The 26,360-nt window shown below is 46.9% G+C and overlaps 1 protein-coding gene across 8 annotated transcripts in view; it reads right to left on the bottom strand.

The window, feature by feature from the left end:
* TENM4 (teneurin transmembrane protein 4) overlaps nucleotides 1–26,360 on the bottom strand; it is an 854,243-nt gene that overhangs the window by 624,877 nt on the left and 203,006 nt on the right. Inside the window, exon 1 of one of the 8 annotated variants that reach the window (XM_061407665.1) lies at nucleotides 22,961–23,379. The exons of the other annotated variants lie outside the window; for them this stretch is intronic. The gene's annotated coding sequence lies outside the window, so the exon portion shown is untranslated. Of the gene's footprint in view, nucleotides 1–22,960; nucleotides 23,380–26,360 lie in introns of those variants that run through there. 8 annotated transcript variants of the gene reach the window in all.

Below are 26,360 nucleotides of genomic sequence, written 5' to 3'. Positions count from 1 at the left end.
GGACTTTCCAGGCAAGAGTGCTGGAGTGGGGTGCCATTGCCTTCTCCCAACTAACACCTAGCAGGGGCTGAAAACCCAGTGATTACTAGCAGTGGCTGCAGCATTATTAATTCACTACAGAGACGCTTACTATGCACTGATGATTCCCAGCACTCTGCTCTGTACTAATTTTCATCTCAGAAAATACTCTGGAGGTCAGGTGTGAGACTCATGAGATAATCCATGCACAGGCCAAGCAGGGCGCCAGGCACACAAACAGGGTTAGCAGTGTCCACTGAAGGCTCTTCTCTGGTGACGGGGCCCCTGTTTGTGTTGGAGCTAAGGACACAAGGCAGAAAGTGGCAGAGCTAGAACTGAACACACATCTGGTGGCTTCCAGTCCTGCACCTGGGAGTAATTAGATTGGGATATTTGCCCCAATGGGAAATAAATTCCCACACATTCCCAAGTCACTGAGGCCAACTCAGCTGTCCTGCACTCCTTTTTTGCATCTTTCCAAAGTCCTATCACAACTTTTGCTCTTCTCATTGAGCATGTCTGGTTTCCAGGGCTAAAGAAAGGAGTGGTCCTGGGGAAATATTGCCTTCTATCAATTCAACATTAGACATAATTCAATTTCTTAATGACATTTCTGGTCATCATGCCATGCTTCTAATTGAAAATGAATAATTGAAACTCTAATTATTACAAGAGTCAATAGAAGACAACTCTAGACAGCAATTTGCTAGGCAAAAGCTTTAATTCTCATTCACTTTTAAATTCAGTATGTGTCTGATTATTCAATTACTTAGTGAACATGCATTTTGGGGACTATATTCTAGGAAGAAGTTTAAAAATAAAAGGACCCAGAATTTTTTTTTTTTTTTGGATAAGCTCTAAGTGTTGGACTTCTGGTTCTGGCAATTTGGTAGACTGAATTTACAGAGAGAATTCAGTACCAAAACAAAAGCCACACAGAAATGCAGAACACAATAAAATGAAAAATAATTGAGTAAGAAACATTTAACCAGAGCATTGAGTGAAAGAACTGAAATTGGGATGGCCCAGAAGTATATAAGACATAAGCATGAACCTTAAGAGCTAGGAGCTGGGGTTTGAACATCCATGTGGGGGAAAGAAGATGTGGACCCAGGCCCACATGAGGCAGGGACTTAGAACAGAGAGCCTGAAACCCCTGTGAAATGTCAGGACCTTGCAAGAATCTCCTACATCCACGCATGAGACTTCTGCCCATTAAGTTATGGAGAAGGCCAAGAAGCTCATTTTTACTCAGGTCTTTGGATAGAAAAAGAAAAAAAAAAATACCCCAGGATAAAGAAAACTCAAATCTGTGGCACATGCAAGTAAGAAATCTAAATTTGTGCCACCTATGGGTTATGAGAATCCTAAACCAAGAAATTAATGTAAAAACTGGCCCAGAGCCAATGAGATCTCTGCAGTGCCTGGTTAAATCCAGCACAAAATAGCTCTATCAGCCTTGTAAGGGCTCTTCCATAACCTTGAATGCAAGAAAATCCCACTGGAAAAAATAAAACAAAACTAGAACAAAACCCACATAACCTGATGATGCGTTCACCAAAAAAGTCACAAATCACCCAAGACAACATTCTACCAGCAGGTGCAATGATGAGGCTTACCACCCTTGAAATACTAAAATAGTCTGAGTGATCACAAATGTACTTCAGTGACTAGGAAGATAAATGAAGGGATAAAAATCATATTAAAAGGACAAGACACTATGAAGGCAGGATTGAAGAAGAAACAAATAAAACTTGAAAAATGAAAAAAAAAACAGTCATTAAAATTAAAATTCACAGAGTGAATAAAATGACAGATTAAGTATAGCTCAAGAGAGATACAGTGACTCAGATGGGCTGGTGGAAATTTCCCACATTGTAGAGCAGGGAGATAGATGGAAAACATGAGAGATCTGTTAAAACAAAGGAGAGAATCAGAAGACCCAACACACATCTAATGGAAGTTTCAAAAGGGACGAATGGGGGAAGGGAAGTATTTGAAGTGATAAGAGAGGAGAACGTTTGAAAATGATGAATGATATGAAGCAATGGCACAGTTAAGGCAAAGAAAAAATTATAAAGGCTCTTAAGTGTTGGTTTCTTTGAGTTTGCTTAAAAGGATCCATCTTTGGCCAGTTAAAGAATTAAGAAATAAAAAGATTAAAAGCATTAAAACCATGGATTAAAAGCAGCACAAGACTAGGACATCATCCCTGGGAAAAATGGTGCTCAAACAAGCAATTCTGTTCTCCACCATACCAGCCAGAAAACCAGGGCAACTACTGTGTACCAACCAGGTACTCTACAGAGTGGAAGACTGCATTATCGGTCCTCATTCTTCACCCCTCACTTCATGCCCTTGGCCTTGAACTTTTCAGCACTTTCCATTAACGGCAGAGGGGGGAAAAATATGCCCTAGCTACCCTGTGAGTTCAAGGGAGATCAGAGACTCACACAGCAAATGTGGATCCAATCTACAGATTGGAGTCAAACTCAGTTGAGCCCAGTTTAGTTCAGCTGGTACCCAGTTGAGCCCTAGCTACAACAGTGGGAAAGGAATAAATTATCGTTTTAAGCCCCTGAATTTTCCAGTGGCTTGTCCATGAAACACGACTGTGGAAACAGTTGCCCAATGCATATATGATCTCAAAAAACTTCACAACTCTGGTGTAGGCATTATTGCCCCTATTTTACATTAAATCATATCCAACACGACCCCAAGGACTGTTGTAGCATGCCAGGCTTCCCTGTCTTTCACTATCTCTTGGAGTTTGCTCAAACTCATATCCATTGAGTCAGTGATGCCATCCAACCATCTGATCCTCTGTTGCCCTCTTCTCCTCCTGCCTTCATTCTTTCCCAGCATCAGAATCTTTTCCAGTGAGCCAGCTCTTCACACCATGTGGCCAAAGTACTGGAGCTTCAGTTTCAGCATCAGTCCTTCCAATGAATATTTAGGGTTGATTTCCTTTAGGATTGACTGGTTTGATCTCCTTGCAGTCCAAAGGACTCTCAAGAGTATTCTCCAGCACCACAGATCGAAAGCATCAGTTCTTCAGTGGTCCAGCTCTCACATCCATACATGACTATTGGAAAAACCATAGTTTTGACTATACGGACCTTTGCTGGCAAAGTGATATCTCTGCTTTGTAATACGCTGTCTAGGTTTGTCATAGCTTTCCTCCCAGTGAGCAAGTGTCTTAATTTCATGGCTGCAGTCACTGTCTGCAGTGATTTCGGAGCCCAAGAAAAAAAAATCTGCCATGTTCCCATTTTTTAACTCATCTATTTTACACTTACTCTTGAGAGTCCCTTGGACTGCAAGGAGATCAAACCAGTCAATTCTAAAGAAAATCAGTCCTAAATATTCATTGGAAGGAATGATGCTAAATCTTCAATACTTTGGCCACCTGATACAAAGAGCCAACTCACTGGAAAAGACTCTGATGCTGGGAAAGATTGAAGGCAGGAGGAGAAGGGGATGACAGAGGATGAGATGGTTGGATGGCTCTCCCAGCAAGCTCTGGGAGATGGTGAAGGACCAGTAGCCTGATATGCTGCAGTCCATGGGGTTGCAAAGAGTCAAACATGACTGAGCAACTGAACAACAATTCTATACTTAAGGAAACTCAAAGGTTCCAAGAATCAAGAAGTAATGCAACGTGCCCTGGGTCACATAAGAGCAGGTTTAAGATCTAAGGCTTATTTTGTCTGTACAGCCCAATCTTTAAGCTTCTAATTGAACTGCTTTGTAACTGACATTTGGTTGAATGAATGAAGGAACAGATAAATACCATTCCATCTACTTGGGCCAAAACCATCAACTGCATTCATGTGTATTTTTATACACTCAGGGCCTGATCACCTTAAGGCCAGAACAAACTCATCAACGTACCCAAAGAGGCTCATTTTCCTTTTAGAAGGTGTCTGCTGCACAAAGAGCTTGCCCAGGAAATGAATCCCCTCATGCCAAGGGGGAAAAAAAAAAGCACTGGAGTGGAAGATAATCACAGCCTGTCAGGCTTCCTGGCGAGCTGATGGTCTTCATGGTCCAGCAGATGGTGTCAAGGATGTGACCTGTGGAGGTTCACAGCAGACAGCTGACAGAGGCCTCATCTAAATGGATGACACGGAGGCCCACAGCTGATCCGTGTCTTAGAGCGTGCTACTTGGCAGCTGCGGAAGCACGGTCTGACCGGAATAGCTCCCCTTCTGAACCGCTGGGGTGGTAAATAATTAACTGCCTTGTTCTACTTGGGATGGGAACAGGCGGACCCTTCTGAGGGGTGACAGAGGGTCCCTGTTGAAGTAGCCGAGGATAAATGTGTTTAGACCCTCATCCCTCCCTGAGATTCTGCCATCTCCATATAAACGAAAATAGAATTGATGATAGCATTTAAAAACTTGAGATTTGGATCCTGCTTTTGATTTCACAAAATAGTTTAAAATTTATTTCTGGTTCAGTAGGGAACAAAAAAATTAGACAAAGGATAGGAACAATCTATTCAGAGAAGCACAAATAAACAGCTAATAAACATATGAAAAGATGTTTGGCCTCACTAATAATTAAAGAACTGCAGATCAAAACAATAATGAAATGCCATTTTTTTCCCCCATCAGGCTGACAAAATTGGAAAAGCTTGATAATTCTGAGTGTCTACCCCCAGGGAAGGAGTAGTCTCATATGCTATTGATGGAACATTTTGTGGGATGCCTTGGCAACATTTATCAAAATTTAACCATATAATTTTCAGCCCAGGAAAAATGAGAATTTACTCTCTAGTTATACCCACCTCCCCAAATGGGTCAAGATGGGCATATAAGGGATTCACTAAGAAGTTATCCGTAACAGCAAAAATCTAGAAATACTTAAGTGTCTATGGACAGAGGATGAGGTTAACAATCTCAAGTACACTGACACGATAGATGAATACAGAGCAGTGAACGAGAGTGAGTTCTGTAGGGTTGAAAGTGAAACATCTAGACATATTAAGGGAAAAACGCAAGGTGTAAAGTAATACGTGAAGGGACTTCTTTGGTATAAATAAAACTTGGGTCTTTTTTCCTCCAAGAAGAAAAAGAAATCTTTTTCAGCAGGCACCTTTGTAGAGAGACGACTAGGACCCTAAGATGAGTTATATGCTTCGTTTCATCTTTCTGCACACTGTACTTTCTTTCCATGGAGGTCTATTTTTTTTAAGTTAACAGGAGTTATCCAGGAGGTGAGATTAAAGGCCTTTCTGTTTATTTGTTTTTGTTTTTCTCACCCTCACACACATTAAAAATCTAATACATGTTGCAATTTATTATAAAATGACGTGTTAATCTGAGCGTACTCAAGTGCCAGGCAGGTGGGGGTGAAGGAAGTGAGGAGCTGAGGCTGAGTGCGTGGACGTGGCCTCGTGTATGGGGAAGTACCCGCAGGGGAGACTGAATCCTCTGAAGGGGTTTCTTTAGAAGGCCTGAGTTGCTCTCTCTGGGGAAAATCACCAACTGGGGCTTCGGAGATGGAAAGAAGCTGGTGGTTGGCAGAGATAGATAGCTGCTTCCATATGCAACCTTGAAAGCCACGAAGGGGACAGAAGAAAGTCTCACCATACTGCAAGGGCCCAGCTTGCCTTCCAGGCAACAGGGAGGGGAGGCGTCCCAGGAGGGCCATGGGCAGAGTCCAGGAGGGGAACCCCTGGGTTGAGGAGCATGGGCAGTAGCCCCATAAATGACTGGTAAGTTCTGGAGGCCCCTGGGGAGGGGGTGGGCATGGTGCAAATCTTCCCAGTTAGTCAGTCAGGGTGGGGGGCGGAAATAAAGGTGCTTGCTATTAATTCTCTGTCAAGTGTCCACGTTTATTTCCCCCCCGGACTCTGAGAAGCACAGACAGCCCCTCTGTCTCCTTTACCACTCAGCACACAGTAGGACCTCTTTGTGGAACCAATAGGCTGCTGACACCCTCTGCTTAGTCTGGCCTTTCATTTTTCCGATGCTTTGTCCCCCAGGATTGCAGCCAGGTAGCCTCCAGAACCCAGGCTCTGCTGCCAGAAGTTACTTATCCATGCAAAGAAGTTTGGGGAACTCCTGGAAAGCCTGACCTATTTCACCAGTTCAACTAAATCTAAACAATGAAAGATTCATTTGACTCTATTAGATCAAATGTAAAAATAAAATTAAAATTAATTAAAAACTACAGCAGACAGCTCCTTACAAAAACACCTTTGATGTGCGTTCAGCAGACTGAACAGCTGCAGTTAGGGAAGGCAATGAGGTTTCAATTATCCCGGCTACTGGCGGAAAGAGATAACTTGGATAAAAGAAATCCACAGATAATCAAAATTAAAAATCCTTTACTCTTTCTCTCCATTTCAACATCGTCCCTAACACACTCCTGTGAGGACCTTAAGCAATGTTCGTATTTGTTGAATCTTCTACTCAGCCTCCCCCCCTTTTTTTATAGAGGTAGAGGTGTTGATAAGATCAGGGATGGAAGTGGTGTGTACTGAGGATGTGCTGGGTGTCAGGCTACAGCCGGGCTGGGCTGTCTCCATGTGGCCCTCTACCTCCTTTTTCTGCCTTTCCCTGCCTTGGTCTGGGCTCCAGGAGGCTGACCTCTGAACATACGGCCACTGATGTTCCTTTCCCTCTGACTTCCAGCTGGGTTTAGCCAATGGGAGGCACCAGCCTCCGAGGGCGAGAGGAGAGAGGCTGGGACATTCCCTCCCCGCAAGCCTTCTGCTAGGCTGTGAGCTGATGGGGGCTTTCGTCTTTTGAAGGCCGGGATCCTGTCCAGCATCCTCTTCTGTGGACACAGCTCTTTCTCAGTAGCTGCTCCTGCCCTTGCAGGCCTCGGGGTGGTGAGAGCTCCCTGCTGTTGCTAACCTAGACTGCTACACCATCCCTTTCTGCTTTCCTGACAGCTCAACCTTAATTAAACTCTCTTCAACCACCCCATCAGCTCCTTGCACTTACCACTCATTGTCTTATGCAGTGTCCCCCTTTCCAAGAGAAGAGTGAATCTCTAGGAGGAGGACCCACTTGCCTGTGGTCACACCTCTGGGAATTGGCAGAACCAGAAGTCCTAGCCAACACGTCTAATCCTAAAATGTAGTGATCTCACAGCTTGATTATACTGCTGAGAAACCCAAGCCATCAGTGAGACTTTGCAAAATGATGCTGACTGCAAGAGAATCATTGGAAAGTTGTATCTCGGAGCTGAAAAGATTAGAATGCTGGTCTTTAGACTGTCCACGAGAAGCGTGCCTGGGTCTGGTAGGAATCCTGCTTTTTAGCAATCACTTTGCCTCTTGGATTTCAACTCCTAAAGCCTCTTGTTTCTAGACTCCAAACCCCACATTGGTCAACTTCAGATTTTGTGACTTCCGTTAGGCTATGGAGCTTTCTGGAGATGGGACTTGGGAGTGAGGCAGATGCTCAGTTAGGTAACTAATCAGTCCTCTGTGTCTTCACTCATCCATTCGTCTGGTCACTCTGATTACTAAGGGATGGCTGGGAAGTTGCTAAGGGGAGTGAGACAGAACATCCAGACACTATCAGATGACTGTCATAACACGGTGGCAAGAGATCTGTCCAGGATATAGCATGAGCACACAGAGGGCGCTTCAGCTGGCCAGGGTCAGAGGCAGAGGCTTCCTGAGAAGCAACCCCTGAGCTGCGTTTTAGAAGCTGGGGTGGGGGTGTGGTGGGGGTGATGGGAGGCCAGGCAGGGAGGAAGGGCAGGGACAGTCAGTCCAGGCAGAGGAGGGAGCCTGAGCCATGGAGGAGCACTGGGGAGTGCCAGAAGCTCAGCATTTCTGAACACAGGCTGCATCCAGGGGTCAGAGATGGGCTGGAAAGACACACAGGGCCAGCGTGGTGGGTCGTGCCCAGGGTACTAAGGAACTAGGCCTATGCTCTAAGACTAGGGCTCGGTGTCAAGGCCAGCCTAGAAGCCCCAAGAACTGGAAGGCATCTCCCCAAAGGCTGCTCTGCCTTCTCAAAGCAATCGTTTAAAATGCTTTCAAACCTGGTCAGAAGTAAAGATGACACTTTAATGAACCCCTTCAGACCTATGACTCAGGATGCTGTTCTGTAATCTCCTCCAGTTTTAGGTCAGGAGTAGACCCGGGGCCTGAAGCTCACCCAGCCTGCAGATGCAAAGATCGTCAGCTACAAGGACAGGACGGCGGGAGGCCTCAAGGGCCAGCAGGCTGGACCCCAGCAATAGGAGCTCCCTGAATCCTGACAGCCATGATGCCAAGCAAACCCTGATCCGCTTGCTTCTCTTCACTTTCCCCTGAGAAGGGTGGAGGGTGAGGGGCACAGAGCTAATGAAATAAGAGTTATAAATGAGAAAGAGCTGACTTGCGTCTTTGGCACATGGGCTGCCAACTCCCCCAGATAGAGGCTTTTGGAAAAAAAGAAAATATACAGGCTACCAGAGCGGGTCCCACAGAATCTCCACCCAACCCATTATTAAGGCCACTGCACATGCTGTTCAAAAGCAGGAACTGCAAACTGAACTTGAGACCTGAGAGGATCCCGATTCCACAAATGCTATCATTAAGAATCATCACAGATAATGTGGTTTTAATTAGAAGGGTTGAGATATTGGCAAGTGTTCAAAAAGCTCATCATCTGAGGCTCTGCCAGCGTTGTGGGTACAGGCCGCCTGCATAGTGTGAGTCTGCTCAGGTGAAAGAGTCTGAGCCTTCTTCCTGCAAACCTTGGGGGTGAGGGGTCCCCGCATTCGTGGTACAGACAGAGGCGATGGAAAATGCCTCACATGAATGAGGAGAGGGGGTAGGTATGGTGGCTTGTCATGTGCCAAGGTCCAGAGGGTTCTGAGGTCAAACAAACAGGCCTCTCTATCGATACTGATGGCGAGACCCTGGACAGATGTATAACCTTTCTGAGCCTTGGTTTCCTTGTAATGTCCAGTGGAGACAACTACACCTCTGCACCACAGGGCTATCTGAAGGATTAAATGAATTAACACACTCAGCACTGGGCCAAGTGACCTGGTACAGACAGGATGCCCAGAAAGCATTTATCACTTACTTCTTCTTCCTGCCTCCCCAGACTAGCAGGCTGTGGGGCCATACCTGAGCCCCCGTCTTTGTGAAACCAGAGGCTAACCCCCTTCAACAACTGGATACACCACTAGCGAGGACCAGGACAGGCCTTTCTTTCACATGGGTGAGGTCTGCAGGAAGTCAAAGTGGCCTTGACTTGTAAAACACCATTTTCCAAGTGTGGGGCATTTTCTGCTTGTGTCTCTAAATTCTATCAGCCTCCCGCACCAGGGAATCTTTAGGAACCTTTACCAGCAGTGACTCCATTAAATACTAATAGATGGCTGGGCTTCTGAGCATGTCACGTAATCCTTGTCTGCCAATAGGGCAGGGGCTTAGGCAGATGAAGTTATTTCAACCAGAAAGGCCAGGGAGAGTGGCTTGCCACTGTATGGAAGTGCCACCCAAGGTCTTCTTGGCTCCCTGTAAAGATATGTCTATCACTCATGTGAGCCCCTCGACCTGTCGAGGCAGGCAAACCATCTTCATGTTGGTCTGTACCTGCCAATGTGCTTAGCTTTTACAGTAGCCTTACAAAATAGATTTTGTTAGCCCCATTTTACAGGAAAGTAGACTGAGGCTACAGAAAGTATATGATTTATGGAAGGTCACAGGATCAGGAGGGCTTCCCTGGTGGCTCAGTGGTAAAGAATCCACCTGTCAATGCAGGAGACACAGGTTCGATCCCTGGGTCAGGAAGATCCCCTGGAGAAGGAAATGGCAACCCACTCTAGTAAGAGTCAGACACAGCTGAGTGACTAAACCAACGGGATCAGGAAATCCGTGGAATCCAGATCTGCCTGTTTCCTGGCCAGAGTTGCCCTCAAGGGCAGGAAATAGGACTTGACCTCCTTGTGACCCAGCAGAGAGTGGAGTGCTTCCTGAAGCAGACACAAACCCGTGGAATCAATGGTCAACAGTTTGCCCTAATTCAGTTCCCTAGGTGGCACTAGTGGTAAAGAACTCGCCTGCCAATGCAGGAGACTTGAGATGTGGGTTTCCTTCCTGCGTGAGGAAGATCCCCTGGAGGAGGAAATGGCAACCCACTCCAGTATTCTTGCCCGGAGAATCCCACGGACAGAGGAGCCTGGCGGGCTACAGTCCATAGGGGTGCAAAGAGTCAGACACTACTGAGAGACTGAACATGTACGCACGCACCTCCTCTCTAGATCGCTCACTTCCTGCTGCCCCTCAGATCTCTCCAAGGCTGCCCTTCATGGTCCACCCTCCTGGGACCCCGGCTCCCAACACAGAGGGCCTGAAGCTCTCCCTGGGACCCAATCCCAGTCAATGCTTGGTCCTCCTCTCCAACCAATTCCATTCCTTTCTGCAGAAGCTCTTCGAGCAAAGAGACAGCTGAGCTATGGAAATGACAGTTGTGGAGCCTAGCTTTTCTTCTCGGTGGGAGCAGAGAAAAAGAAAAGGGAGAAAATGCAGGTGCTCTGAGAGGGCAGCCCAGTCTGTGTGTAACCACCTGAGCTCAACAGTGGGTCTGCCGTGAGGCACAGGGGCTGGCGTTGCTGTCTGAGTTTCCTCGACCTGACAGGTGTGGCGGGGGAGGCCGCCCATGGGTAACCCCTAGCAGTGAGCTGTGCAGCCTGGGCCTCATGTGCAGGAAACTCGTGGGGCAACACCTTGTCCTCCACTGAACCCCTCGCCTCAACGCCTCCTCACCCCGAGTCCAGGCATACCTGGCCGTGCACCTGGCCCCTCCCAGGATTCTGGGAGGTGACCTAGCAGAGCCACCTTCATGTTTCTGGGGTGGGGAAAAACTGTAGAATTTGACCCCACAAACCGGAACAAAACCCTATGTCAGGGCCCATGGAAGAGTCAATAATTAGGCACCACCTGAGTACCTAAAAGATGCTTACTTCTTGGAAGGAAAGTTATGACCAACCTAGATAGCATATTCAAAAGCAGGGATATTACTTTGCCAACTAAGGTCTGTCTAGTCAAGGCTATGGTTTTTCCAGCAGTCATGTATGGATGTGAGAGTTGGACTGTGAAGAAAGCTGAGCGCCGAAGAATTGATGCTTTTGAACTGTGGTGTTGGAGAAGACTCTTGAGAGTCCCTTGGGCTGCAAGGAGATCCAACCAGTCCATTCTGAAGGAGATCAGCCCTGGGATTTCTTTGGAAGGAATGATGCTACAGCTTAAACTCCAGTACTTTGGCCATCTCATGCGAAGAGTTGACTCATTGGAAAAGACTCTGATGCTGGGAGGGATTGGGGGCAGGAGGAGAAGGGGACGACAGAGGATGAGATGGCTGGATGGCATCACCGACTCGATGGACGTGAGTTTGAGTGAACTCTGGGAGTTGGTGATGGACAGGGAGCCCTGGCGTGCTGCGATTCATGGGGTCGCAAAGAGTCAGACATGACTGAGCGAATGAACTGAACCGAACTGAACTGAGTACCTGGCTCTGTGCTAAGGCCTGTGCCCATGTATTCCTTTATTAACACTTATCATCATCCCACGAAGTGCTACAGGGAAGGGGGAGGATGGGCTCTCCTTGGGGTGATGAAAATGTCCTAAAATTGATGGTGCTGATGATTTCACAACTTGGTGAATCCCACTAAAGGCTGCTGAATTGTGCTTTGTGAATAATATGCACATTATTATATGCATAATATGCATAATTCACAATATGCTTTTGAATTATATTTCAATAAAGATGTTATCAAGAAAAAAAGAAGAAAGAAAAAGAAAAGATGTATCACTAAGAGAATGTTATCTGAATCCATATTTTCTAATTCCAGGTCTGAATCTCTAAATAAAATACAGTTCCTGCTCTCAGGTTTCTCTCTCTCTCTCTTTTTTTTTCTTTCCAGTTTTATTGAGAAATAACTGATATACAGAACTAAGTTTAAAGTTCAGCATACAGCATAATAGTTTGAGTTACACACATTATGAAATGATTTAGGTTTATTTTCTAATAGGGAATATGCTGTGCTCAGTTGCTCAGCATCTGACTCTTTGTGACCCCAGGAACCATAGACCGCCAGGCTCCTCTGGGCATCGGATTTTTCAGGCAAGAACACTGGAGTGGGTTTCCATTTCCTCCTCCAGGGGATCTACCTGACCCAGGGATTGAACCCAAGTCTCCTGCATCTCCTGCATTTCATGCAGATTCTTTACCCACTGAGACATAGGGGAAACGCAGTCTAAGGAAAATACTCAAATTATTAAAAATATAAGATGGAACAGGATAAGTGTTCCATGGAAGGTTTAAGCAGGAACACAGGAGTTTGTCGGAACCAGCTCACACAGGTCACTACTTTGAGGTTTTCTAAGTTGCCCTAGGGATGTACACTTGCCCCAATGTCCCCACGGGCACACACGCCAGATCACACATCCAGCTCCAGAACAAGGAACCAATCACAACAGCACAATCTTCACACAGTCGCGGTGTTTTTGATATGCCAGATACTCTTGTAATGCATTCAAATATAATAACTGACTTAGGCCCACCACAATCCGATGAGGTAGGTACTACAATCCCATTTAGGCCTGAAGGTCAGAGGAATGGTCTAACTTGTCCAAGGTCCCACAGCCAGTAAGTGGCAGAGTTTCCAGCCCTGGTTCGCCAGCTTGGGTTAATGCTCACCACCTCTCCACTATGTCCCTCACACCCCCACTTACATACCTCTGATTGCTCCGTGCTCTCCTGGAGATCAAAATTCTATAAGGCTGCTGGGGTGGGAGTGACCCTTGGGGGAGTGTGACAGAGGAGTGAGAAATGTGGACTCAAAACAAAATTCGGTCCTTCAGACGGAGCACAGGGAAGGGAAGGGCCCTGGCCCAGGAGCCGAGGACCTGGGATCTGAACGCAGCTCTGTCGCTAAGCCCCAGTGCACCTTGATTCTGTCTGGGCCCTGGGTTCATCCTTTGAGAAATGAAGGGGTCGGAGGAGGACCTTTAAGCTGCCTTTTGCCCTAAAATCCTAAGATTCTCAGGCTAAGGTCTTTTGTTCTTGTTCAGTCACTAAGTTATGCCTGACTCTTTGTGAGCCCATGGACTGCAGCACACTAGGCTTCCCTGTCCTTCACCATCTCCTGGAGCTTGCTCAAACTCATTCATTGAGTCAATGATGCCATCCAACCATCTCATCCTCTGTTGTCCCCTTCTCTTGCCCTCAGTCTTGCCCAGCATCAGGCCTGGTTCTCGCTCAACTTGTCTTGGGGCTGCTCACTGGCTATGAGACCTGGATGCATGCTGGCCCAACCTGTGACCTCCTTGATCTCAGCCACCAAGGAGGCACCCTGACCACACAGAGCTGGGGTTATGTGCCCCAGGAACCTTGTTAATTTCTGACTCCATGTGCCCTCTTGTCCTGCCCATGCAGGATGGCCACTCCCTCCTAAAACATCACTATCTCTGTTTCCAGTATCAGGCTCATGATAGTTGCCAAACTGTAAATGAATGAATGAATGAATAAGTGAATAAGTGAATGACTGAACTCCTGCCTGTAATAAACCCTTATCACAAGGCTGTAATGACTGTTAACTCATCTGTCTTCTTCAAAGACCTATGATTTCACCCGTACCTAGGGCTTCTACAATGCAGGAGACTTGGGTTCAATCCCTGGGTTGGGAAGATCTCCTGGAGAAGGAAACGGCAACCCACTGCAGAATTCTTGCCTGGAAAATCCCATGGATGGAGGAACCTGGTAGGTTACAGTCCATGGGGTCACAAAGCTTCAGACATGACTGAGAGAGTTCACTTTCACTTTCACTCACTCAGGGCTCCTGTGCTAGGTTCTTGTTCTGGACATAGGATAAAATGATTGGGATGAAATGCTCTAAAAAGTGCAGTGACACCCAGTATAAGACCTTGGAGCTGACCCTGGGGGATCTGCAGGACACGTACAGCTGATGCTGACCAGCTCGGCCACAGGAAGCAAGGTGCTGGACATGCAAGGGTCACAGGACTTTGAGCTCCAGAGCCACCAACAGCTCCTGGTGGAGGGGACAGGACTGTTCAGGCCCCTTTGGGCCAGGTCTAGGTTGAGGTTCAGACCCAGAGGTGGTTCAATCTGTTCGCTTTTTTATCATTTGTATCATTTCTAAACCCCACTAGATCAGGTCTGTCCCATAGACCTCTCTGCAGAGACAGCATGTTTTACACACCTGTACTAATACAGTACTAGTAACATGAAGACTAAAATAGTGGAGATGTGGCTCATGCAATCCAGGAATGAAGTTTTTATTTTAATTTAATGAACTTAAAATAGCCTGGGTGGCTAGTGGCTACCATGCTGGATAGCACAGGTCTGGACCTTTAATACATATAGCATGCCTGAGAAGACCCACACCTGACTTCATGATCACACACTTCCGACCTCACACCATATACGAGGTCGGACACAGGAGCACTGCCTCCTGCTGTGTTAGCAAGCCTAGATCCTCCTTGATCCCGTCTCCAGCTCTGGCATCAGAAACCTGTGCTCTGGTCTCAGTTCTGCCTCTGACAAGCTATGGACATGTTGTTGGGACTCTGAGCCTCAACTTCCTCATCTTGCAACTTCATGTGGTTGGGGAAAAAGAGGAGAATGTGTATGGCAACTAGCTGGCCCACAGGGGGCACTCTGCAAGCACTGGTGCCCTCCTCTGGCCCTCTCCTCCACCCAGCTCCTCAACCCTGCTCTTGATTCTGATGGGTCCCATTATCTGGATGGTTGAGATTCAAGGACTCTCAACCATGCGATGGTTCCCCCAGAGTCCACCCTGCCTTTTCCCCCTGGATGTGGCTTGGGTCTGAGCCCTTAGCCCACCCTCAGTGCCCCCTTGCACCCCACACCACTGACCCCTGAGAAGAGCTCTCCCCACTTCCCACGGGGTCTGGGGGCCAGGCCAGAAATACACAGGCAGAGAGGGAGCTGTGGGCACAGAATATGGTGGCTTACACATTTTGTTTGGATTTTTTTTTTTTTCTTTAGGAGGAGGGATGTTATGGGTTTGGGGATGAAACTGTTTAAAAAGCACAGATCTTGACAAAGCAAAGCCAGCGCCTTCTTCCTCCACAGCCTCTCAAATTTCTTCCCCGACCCCCAGAGACAAATCCTGGGGCAGCCTTCTGTGTCTCTGAAGAGAGATGTTATGCTGCCAACGTTTGCTTTCTTATAACCTCTGGATGGATGAAAGTTAGTCACATGCATGGTCCGTGGAGACGCCAAAGGGGGCTGTGAGGAACGTGAGATCACAGCCCAGCAAGGGTTTCCTTACATTTGGAAAAAAATAGCCTTCAGGATAGACTACTTTTTCTCGAGGCAGAGACAGTGTGATGGAAGGAAAAAGCCTCAGAGGTGGGAATCTGAAGTTCTAATGGTCTGTGAATATCCAGATGTGCCAGGTACCAAGCTTGCGTCTTCCTACACAGGGTGGGTCCCAGCTCTGCACTTGATCTGGGAAAGTCTTAGGGGCTCAGTTTTCTCATCCATAAAATGGGGCCAATAATGAGCCTGCATTACAGGGCTGCTGTGAGAGAGCCCCGGAGAGGCTAGAAGTTGTAAAGTGCCGTGACACACACCATTTATGGGAGGTTTCCCATGGTCTTCCATGAGCTCTATTCACAGCCACCAGCCCTGACCTTTCTTTGAAAATTACCAGATTCAACAAAAAACATCTGGCTGAAGACAAGGAGCCCCCCAGGAAGTGGATGTCAGCCCTGACGATTAAATTACTAACTCCCCCCACCCCACCTAGAACCGAAGGCAAATTTTCTAAGTGTAAACGGCTCCTTCCACCCATTTCTCCCAATGCTTTGAAGATCAGTCTCTTTCCCACCACTATTTCCTCACTATAGCAAGAAGAGATGCTTCGGAAATGAGACCTCAAGATGCAACCCTGAAAACAATTTCAAAAGGAATGTGTGACACGGAGAAGCAGCATGATGCATGAGGTTTAAAGAGAGGGAGAGGTTTAGGTTCAAATCCCAGCTGAGTTCTAGGTTGGCTGGGTGATCTTGGCCAAGTTACTTAACATCTCTGAGCCTTTTAAGTTGCTGAGCTGTAAAATGCAGATAAAGATAACTACATAAAGATAACTACACGGAAGAGCATTCTGGAAGAATACGTGGGGGGTGGGGTGATACCTAAAGGTGACTAAGGTATGAAGCGCTTAATAAATATTCACTGAATTGAGATGAATCGTATCAGTGCACACTGTTCTCGCCTCCTCGCTTCTCCCAACACCTCTGGTGAAAGCTCAGCTTTTTTGAGCTCTCCCTGCCCCACCCGCCCAGAGCAACATTCTTTTCCAACGACTCAGTGGCAAGAGGAAGATGGAGAGCATTTGGCCAGAACGCCGACCTCATTAACTCCCTCGTCTCTCCATCTGTTATCTATCAGGAGCCCCGTGCACGGAGGCAGGTGACCAGTAAAAGCCCTCCTGTTTCCCTTTGTCTCCCGGCCAGTGCGTGACAGTGCAAAGCCGTCTACAACCGTGGGCCCCTGTCAGGGCTCGGCTCTGGCCTGTGATTCGTCGCTAGGGTAGGGGTTTTTCTGGGCTCAGGAAAAGAAAGCTAAGTTCACAGCCAACTTGGAGGCAGCAGCCGGGCCCAGCTGGCCTCCTCTGTAGGTCAAGAGAGAGTCTGAAAACCAGCAAATGACACTGCAAACATGGTGGAGTAGGGAGGTCATTACTCACAGCACTGGGATCTCTGATTTAAATGAACCAGTTCTTTATTCCTCTGGGGCATTGAAAACATTACTTGATTTATAAAAGGGAGAGCTGCACTCTAGTTTTTCAGGAACCTTAAGTTTGCAGAAAGTAAGTTACCGGGGGTTCATGCAGACGGTAAATGCTCAACAAATGTGAGCTGTTATTACATCAAACGTTTGCTGAGGATTTTATGCCTGTTGCTGGCTAGACACCGGTTTGGCTCTGAGTTTCCTGGTGTCCAGTGGGAAACAGCAAACACGATCAATTTCACAATTGCCAGTGTCTACAAGTGTGCATACAAGACTACCAGGATGAGTGCAACCATTATTGCTGTTATTGAGTTGCTAAATCGTGTCTGACTCTTTGCAACTCCATGGACTCTAGCCCAGAGGCTCCTCTGTCCATGGAATTTCCCAGGCAAAAATACTGGAGCGGGTTGCCATTTCCTTCTCCAGGAGATCTTCCTGACCCAGGGATAGAGCTCACATCTCCAGCATTGACAGGAGGGTTCCTTACCACTGAGCTACCTGGGAATCGAGTACCAGCTTGACGGGCACTGAAATCAGAGAAATATTCCCCACAGGTCTTCATAGGACAGACACGGTTGACTATGAAGAAGATGGTGTTCAGGAATAGCCCTTCAGGAAAATGCAGGGACCTGCTTCCTCAAACTTCCTGCAGCTTTTATTTATCCATATCTGACTGCAGGAAAACCATTGCTACCCTTCTCTCCCAGATTCAGGAGCAGCAACTAAAAAGTGGAATGGTTGCTTCGCATCCCAAGCTACTAGCACCCAGCATCCCTCTTTTGGCCTTCGTGTTTTGTCAGTAAAGAAATTAGAGTCTTATTAATCAACCAATCAGTCAAATAAGCCTCATTACCATTAAAGAAGAGAAAGTAAGCTTTATTTATGCAATTATAAGGCATTTAAAAAACAAAGAGATTATTATTAATACTTGAGCCTGGCAATCTTCCCAGAGTGGTAAACTGGCAAGGGCTTTGTTCTTGAAGAGGCAACACAGCAGTTACAGATTCCTGCCTCCCCTGCTCCAAGCTGCTGATGTGCAGGATGCCTCTTGAATATTCAGGAAGGTTCTGAGGGCCCCTTTGCCTTCAGTGCTGTTTGGGGAAAACAGCAGTGGGTTGCAAGTTAGGAGGATGGTGTATTTTATGAGTCTGGCCAAAACAAACTGCCTCTCTGGGCTGTGGTTTTCCAGCAGTAGCATGTTAGAACTAAAGTAACTGGTAGAGCTTTAAAAAAGACTCAGTCTCCAGTCCATGTCAGACCAACTGAATCAGAATCCCTGAGGGTTGTTATTGTTCAGTCGGGTCCGACTCTTTGTGACCCCATAGACTGCAGTGCACCAAGCTTCCCTGTCCTTCACTATCTCCTAGAGATTGCTCAAACTCACATCCATTGAGTCGATGATGCCATTCAACCATCTCATTCTCTGTTATCCCCGTCTTCTCCTGCCCTCAATCTTTCCCAGCATCAGGGTCTTTTCCAATGAGTTGGCTCTTTGAATCAGGCGGCCAAGGTATTGGAGCTTCAGTTTCAGCATCAGTCCTCCCAATGAAAATTCAGGGTTGACTTCCTTTAGAATTGACTGGTTTGATTTCCTTGCTGTCCAAGGCACTCTCAAGAGTCTTCTCCAGCACCACAGTTCAAAAGCATCAGTTCCTCAGTGCTCAGCCTTTTTTTATGGTCCAACTCTTACATCCGTACGTGATTACTAGAAAAACTATAACTTTGACTATACCAGCCTTTGTTGCCAAAGTGATGTCTCCTCTTGTTAATACACTGTCTAGGTAGGAAATGGTGTATTTAACAAGAGAACCAGATGATTCTAGACTGCAAGTGGGAATGACCAACCATGACCTGTGGTTCTCTATGTCTATCCTACCTTTGGTATCATCAATGCTTGGAATTTCTTAGAGATTTCTCATTCAGAGTTCTGAGACACAAATACCTTCAGTGGGTCTACAGGTAACCTGATGAGTGATGAAGGCCAGGTATGTGAAAAAGCCACAGACAGCCCACAGGCCGCGGTTTGAAATCCCTGGTAAATGGACAGACCTCAGGTCCCTATAAATGGCCAATTCACTGGCCTGGGAGTCACAAAACTGCTTGCTGGTGACCACACTATGCCTTGTTTGACTTCCTATCAGAAGCCCCAGGTGCAGAAGGGACATTCAAGAAATGCTGTGTGCACAAGTGGGCCTGTGAACAGTGGCATACGATGGGAATGGGCGGGCCCCGGATGCTCCTTAATTCCTAAGGTTCGCACTGTGTACTGAGCTAAGAAGTGTAGGTGTCTAGTATGTATCCATGTTTCCCTGTGCATGCTTTTTTCCCAACATTTTCCTCCCACCAATAAACTTTATCCTTCTCTCTTCTCCTCTTCTCCTCCTCTCCTAGAAGGATGCTAACATGCGGAGTCGGGTGGGAGTGGGGAGTTGGGAGGGAGTAGGGATTTGGATAACAATCTAGCCTTTCTCAAGCACTGGGAGGATAGACCATCTATAGCCATCTCCAACCTACTGGCAAGGTATTTCCTTGCAAATGACCAGAACAACTGTCTCAGCTCCCTTCCCAAAAGATTTCCTCTGTCTGGATACCTCTCTCAGTTCCCACTCAGAAAACTCTTACTCATCCTTCAAGACCCAGGTCAAATGCTGCCTCCTCTGTGAAGCATTCCTGGTCTCCCATCTGGAGTCAGGGTTGCCACTCCCCACTTGCTTCTCTTGGCACGCAGTTCCTACTGCTGTAGGGACACTTCTCCCAAGAACAATCATGATCTTCTGACTGGCTGGTCTCCTGCATAATACTTCTTGAGTGCCGGGCTGGTCTACGCTTCTGCGTGTTCCCATGGTCTGACTTGAGATCTGACACATGGTGAATAAATGCTGGATGACTGAATTGATCTTCTGTGTCAGCAGGAAGTATTTTCTTTCACTTGTTTATCCCCTCATCAAATAACTTCCTGAGCACCTACCATGTAGCAAGCATACCAAGCACAGTCTAGGCCCAGACAACATAGCAATGCATCAAACAGACAGAAATGTCTGCTCCCATGAGCTTCCATGCTACTGCTGTGAAGTGCTTTGCATCACTAATGCCCAGATGTTCGATAAATACTCATAAATGTTGCTGCTGGAGAAGAAGAATTAATGCAGGGGAGGGAGTTAAATTCCTGTGCCCCAGAGTCCATCCTTCTGAAAGGCACAGGCCCTTATATTTGCTACTGGTCTCACCAGAGACTTCCTTAACAGTCTTTACAGCCTTCCACTTATGCTATGTACTAAAGAGTTTAGGAGGTGCAGTTACAGGGTGACAGCAGGTATTTATTGGTTCTGATGGAGACAGAGGAGGTTCTGAATTGACCAAAGCACAGCTTTCCCCTTTCTTACAAGCACAAAGAAATGAGCAAGAAGACTGGTAAGTCTTTCAGAATCATTTACAAAGAGTAACCATTAAAAAAAAATAAAACACTGAAGCCTTCGTTAAACAAAGGCTTTCTGCCTTTCAATACCACAGAGTTTTGAAGAGGGAGAGACATACATTATGAGAAATATATATATATATATGTCAAAATATCACATATCACATATACCAGAGTGGGACAAAGGCTCCCATCATTGTAAGTGGGAATTTCCTCTGAGTATCTCATGGGGGCTCAAGCTCAGCCTGTACAGAATGAGTTCTCCATCTCCTCTCTAGCCCCGGATAAGGACCCACCATCTACCTAGTCATGTCAGCCAGAAACCAGGAGCCACTTATTTCACCTTCTCCCCATACATGTGCAGAATCAATCACTGGATTTTGTCAGTTCTGATTCCTCCATGCGTCTTGCCAGTCACTGCCAGCACCAGTGTCTAGCCACCACCATCTCATCCCTGAGCTACTGCAAGGCCTTCTCACCAACCTCCATCAGTCTACTCTGGACACGGCCCCCTCTCCCACCCCACCCCCAATGTTCTATGGAGGACACCCACCCTGTTCAAAGCCAAAGATGAATGTCCCAACATGAGGAGAATGTCAGAAACACCTCACTGCCCAACCCACAGCCCTGATTCTGAGAGCTGGGAGGATGAAGGTTGAGGCTGGGTAAGGCGGGATGGAGTGTAGGGAGTAAGTTCTGGAGACAGACACACCTGGCTTCAAATCTCAGACCTCCCACTGCCTTGCTTTGTGACCTAGAACACATTAACATCTTTGGTTAAACATCTTTAGTCCTTGGTTTCCTAGTCTGTAAAAAGGGTTAATGACACTGAGCTGTGTGGCATAGGCTCTCTTGGCCTAAATACTACATACCATAGAGAAAAAAATGATGTAAGTTGTGTATAGTGCTTGCACATAATAAATTCTTGGTAATTGGTAGTTAGCTATAAAGATTATTTTCAGATAGTATGCCTTTTTCTTCTTAGTGAAAACAGCAATTTCTGTGGAATCCTGGTTCTGCTCCACGTGAAACCCTTCATTACTGGAAAGGCCCAGATGCCTATATATAACCTCTAAATTGACCACATTTTTGTGTGGAAATAATCTAACTCTCTTCTAGTGTAAAGGAGATGGAAGATCCTTTCTGTTCCTATCATGTGAGTGCCAGGTATCTCTGGCTCTTTTAGGCTTTGAGCCTCTTTCCATTGTTGTAAAGAAGGAAACATAATCAGTTATAAACTTCCCATTGTTCAAGAGAGGAAACACAATGTTTAGGAAAAGCACTGGTATTAACACCAGAGAGAACATTTGCCCTCTGAACTAAAAAAGAGAGAATGTGGGATAACACAGTTTTCCCCTAAGCTAGATCATAACTGTACCAGGTTTTGTGGGCTATCTGATCTCTGTTGCAACAACTTAACTCTGCCATTATGGCATAAAAGCTGCTGCACAGACAATATGTAAACACAAGAATATGGCTGTGTTTATGTGTTTCAATAAAACTTTATTTATAAAAACAGGCAGCTGGCCCCTGGGCTGCAGTTCATTGACCCCTGGTGCTATATCATGAACCACATTCCAGCTATCTGATTTTGAACACATCACTCTCACTCTTTGAACCTTAGTTCAAAACACCAAAAGATGGAAGTTGCTGGCTTGATTGAGAACTAAGTGCACTAAGAGTTAGCCTACCCTCATTTGTGGAATATGTATTTGCAAATTTGCCTACAGTTTATTTGTTGTCCCACAACAATACTCATGGCGTTCTTGTGATCATCGTGGGACGACGACAGAATGGGGGAATTTGAGTCTCCTGATGCTTGAGATCCCAGCTGAGGAGGAGCCAGGCAAGGCTCTGTGGTCTAGTTTCTGCTCTCATCCTGTAAACAAGTATCCTTTTCGCGGTCTATTTAGCGCCACATTTTTTACATTTTTGTTGGTGATTTTGCTGTTTAAAGTGGCCCCAAGCATGGGGCTGAAGTGCTATTTACTGTTTCTAAGTAAGAAGGCTCTGATGTGCCTTCCGAGAAAATACATACATTAGATAAGCTTCGTTCAGCCATGAGTTACAGCGCTGTTAACTCCGAGTTCAATGTTAATGAATCAACAATATATACTTTAAAAGGCGCTTTGACACAGAAATTTCCATGAAAAAAAGATGATGCGTTGATCAGATGATGAAATGTGACCAGAGGCTCACAGGACCCTAACTACATATGAATATTTCTCTAGGAGAGGTGGTTCAGCATTCCTTCATTCAGTGTTCATGGCTACTTAGAACATGACTGCTGGGAATACTGAGGATCGCCTGTAGAGGAACATGTTGTCCAAAGTAGTGGCTGACAATCATGCTGTTAAGAAACTCTAAATTCATAATAATGCTGTCACTATGCTATTCTTACTAGTGAATCACAAGTCTTATCCTCTTACGCTGCAACAATGTTATTGCTAATTAACCATGCTAGGTTAATTCTATTTGTATTATTTAACATGAGAGCTGTATTGTTGTTATTAAGTGGTCGTATCCAAAGTCAGCCAGAGAATGTGCTCATGTCTACTTTTTCCCTTGATGTCCCCCAGGCAAAACACCAAAAAGAAACTCTACTGACTGTGTTTCAGGGGCTTCTGCAGGCAGAAAACAGAAATCCGGCTCTCTGGAGCAGCGATTTTGGGTAAAGATCAGAATGGGTGTATCCAGGAGAAAAACTGGGAGCTGTACCTGGCGGGGGCTAGCATCTGGGGCCTCCTGGAAAAGACAGGCTTCTCCAGGACCTTACCTGCTGGGAGCGCCGAGCAGACTCTGGAAAGCAGCGCCCCTCTCCTTGCTGCCCTAGTTAAAATGCCAGCCTGGTATTTATTTGTTTGCTCCCAGACAGATGCCAATTATGGAGGGCTGGGGAAAGAGACAATGGCCTCCATCTGATTGACAACGGCTGCTGAACAAGGGGCCTCTGTGGCATGTTTAATGAAAAGGCCACTGTGTTTCTATTGCATCTATTTGATTTTAGAGTGTCGTTTATAAAAACAGTTCAACCAGCAGGATTAACTGCTTCTGGGTTTTCTCTCCTCCCGGCAGCTCCGTGGGAGCCCCCTCTCCCCTCTTACCTTCCCTCCTCTCTGCCCAGCAGGTTCCCTTCCAGACATTCACAGGCCTCATGGGGAGCGCCAAGGGCTGCACACAGCCCACCAGGCCAGGCTTCCCCCGTGGCTCCTGGACTCGTCCCCTCCTCGCCCCCTCTCCCCAGCACCACCTCTAGACGGGCCACCTGCAAGAGCCTCTCTAGTCTGCTTCCCACAGTTGCACATGATCCAGAAGCTTCCTTCCCCTACGAGGCTTTCAGAAGCCAGTAGGGGCCATTTTGGGGTTCTAAGCAACAAGTCAGGGAATGTAACTGGTGCTTAGGGCTTAGAGGCGAGCGTGCCACAGAATGTGCTATCCAAAATGACCCCCCGATGATTTCATTCCCTTTGCCGCTTTAGAGCCAAAGTGATTTAGTTTCTCATCCCACAATCTAATTACCAACTCGCACAGTATATGAATTATATCCAAATAAATCTGCTATATACATTTTGAAAATCCAGTGACCACAATTCCCTACTCAAAACTCTTAAATGACTTGGTGTCACCACAAACGCTTCAAGTTCTAGGCCGTCTAACCCCTCCAGTTATCTCTTTTCACTGCTCCCCACTGATCATGGTCCCCATCCCCACTCCCACACCCCCATCGCTTAGATTCTAGCTCTGCCTGCTGTTTCCAGTCTCTCTCTCTTCCAGCGCACCTCCTCCCCCGACAAATGCCTCCCCATCCTTCAAGGCTCTCTTTCGACATCACGCGCTACAGGAAGCTGGCCACGACTCCTCCCAGCCTCAGGCTACCTCTCTCTGCCCCCTTTGTATCATCTGTATAATTGGCAGGGCAGTTACCCTACTAGACAGCCCCAGGCAGAAACAGGTGGGATTCAGTGCCCAGCAGAGAACCAGGTTTTCAGAAGCAGCCCATCAGGAGAGAAAACAGCATCCCACACCCTCTAACAGAAGCAGTTCTGCCTCTACAGCATCCCCCGCCACCGCCCCTAATGGAAGCAGTTCTGCCTCTTCCTGTTGTGTGTGTTCAGACTTCATGAGCGAGTTCGTTTGACAAGAACTTCCACTGTCACCAACATTTTGGAAATCCCTCAAGTCACTGAGTTCATCTAATGTGGAAACTGAGGCACTGAGATCTCATGACGGAGTTGGGTCAGTCCGAGGATAAAAAGCCTGCAGGTAACTGTACATCTCACTGGCCAGAGAGGACCCTGAGGTCTGGAGTGAGAGAAAGCTGGAAGGGGAAGGTTCAGACAGCCCTCAACAGCACCTATTCTGACCCATAGGGTTAATTCCTTCCCAAGAAGACTCATGCCTTGGAAGAGGCCAAGGAATGTTGACCATGAAGACATGTTTATGCTTGTAGACCTTTCTCGTATCTTTCCAAAGGACTTCAGAGATGGAAGTCACTTGCTCCTGATTCTCGTGTGCCTGTGCATTTATCTGTACTTTCCACACCATTCCAGAGTGTTCTACTAACTGGCCCTTTATCTGTAAGAGACCATGGCCTCTGTCTGGGGAAGAGAGGATGAACTGTGTTCACATTTATCCCCGGAGGGACACTGAGCCTGCTGAGGGCCACCTCCTCATCTTATCATGGGGACCCCAGGTAGAGCCTGCCAAGGGCCCTGCCCGAGGTGCCCACCGTTCAATGTGGAGCTGGGTGGAACCTAAGTCTTCAGACTTTCCCTGCTCACCCACAAGTCCTGGACTTGCCGATTGGCACCAGCATGGGCTCCTAGCACACAAGGTCCCACCCTGGGCTGGGAGCAGAGGGAGTGTGGTGTGCAACCTGGTACTGCCTCTTAGGGAAGACCACCTGGGAACTACGCCCCCTGGCCCAGGAAAGGGGAGCAGGGAGGCGCATACATATTCACTGTGTACTGAGCGCTGACTATGGACCATGGACCTTGTCTCATATACATGTGTGAGCACATACACACACACACACACACACACACCACAGCCTAGTGCCCAGCAGTACCATAACACAGGTTATCTCATGTGGTTCTCATAACAACTCCAGGAAGTAGCGAGTTCTGTTCCCATTTTCCAGATGACAAAACCAAGGCCAAGAGTAAATGGCCAAATAGGAGTTTTCAGACTCAAGTCTTCATGACTCCAAAGTCTGGGTGCTTTTAACACCACCTACATCCCTGGCCTTCTGGGCTGACTCACTCCGTCCTGAGCCTCACTCCACAGCCACATAAGGTCCAGCTGGTGCAAGTCTGGTCCCATTTGGTAACTGCTCCCTGAGAGCTGACTGTATGTGAGCCCCACCCCAGGGCCATGGGGACAGAGATAATTAAGTCCCTCCCGAAGTGGCAGCCTTCCTTTCAGCAGGAAGTGCTGTGTCCTAGGGAAGAGGGCAAGACTTTTGAAAAGACTTTTCAAAAGAAACTAGCATCTACTGCATGCCTATTGTATGCTAGACATGTTCTGAAGGCTTTTTATTGATTCTTCATAGTGGCACCGTGGAGATGTTCTCTTGTTATTCCCCATATTACAGTCAGAGGGATTTGAGACTCAAAGTGATTTTCTCATCTGTCCATGGGCACGCTGTTGTGAGGATGAGGGCTTGGCCAGGTCAGCCTGAAGACCAAGTCTGTGCTAGACTCATCCTTGCATTATGCCCAAGGGTACAGAAAAGCTTCTTGGGAGCAGCAGCATTCTAGCCCCAATAGTATCCCAGGCTCTTTCTTCCATGACTCCTCACAAAAGCAAACATAACTTGCTAAAGATTTTAAAAGTTCCACCCTGGTTTTGGTCCCAAGAAATGTTCCCCTCTGGCATGCCGTAGGCACTGTCTGCCCATTCCCTGGCCCAGCCCCTATCCACTCCCTGGATTCTCCCATCTCCCTCACCCTGCAAGGTCCAGATCACCCCCAGACCTTCTGGAGTCCTCCCCTCTCCACCTCGTATAAATGATCACCTCCTCCTCTAAACTCCTCTAGCAAGTCTCAGATCTGGGGGTTGGGTAAAAAGGGGGACTCGACTTCTGAATGGTCTAGCATTTATAAGGCATTGGGTTGAGGGGTTCACATGCTATTATTAAAAGATAATCTCACTTTGCTCCCACACTTCTTACTGCA

Source organism: Bos javanicus, chromosome 29 (assembly GCF_032452875.1).
Source record: "Bos javanicus breed banteng chromosome 29, ARS-OSU_banteng_1.0, whole genome shotgun sequence".
In the NCBI taxonomy this organism is placed as follows: domain Eukaryota; kingdom Metazoa; phylum Chordata; class Mammalia; order Artiodactyla; family Bovidae; genus Bos; species Bos javanicus.
Note: the sequence above shows the minus strand (reverse complement) of the source record. Positions and strands in the feature narration are given on the sequence as shown.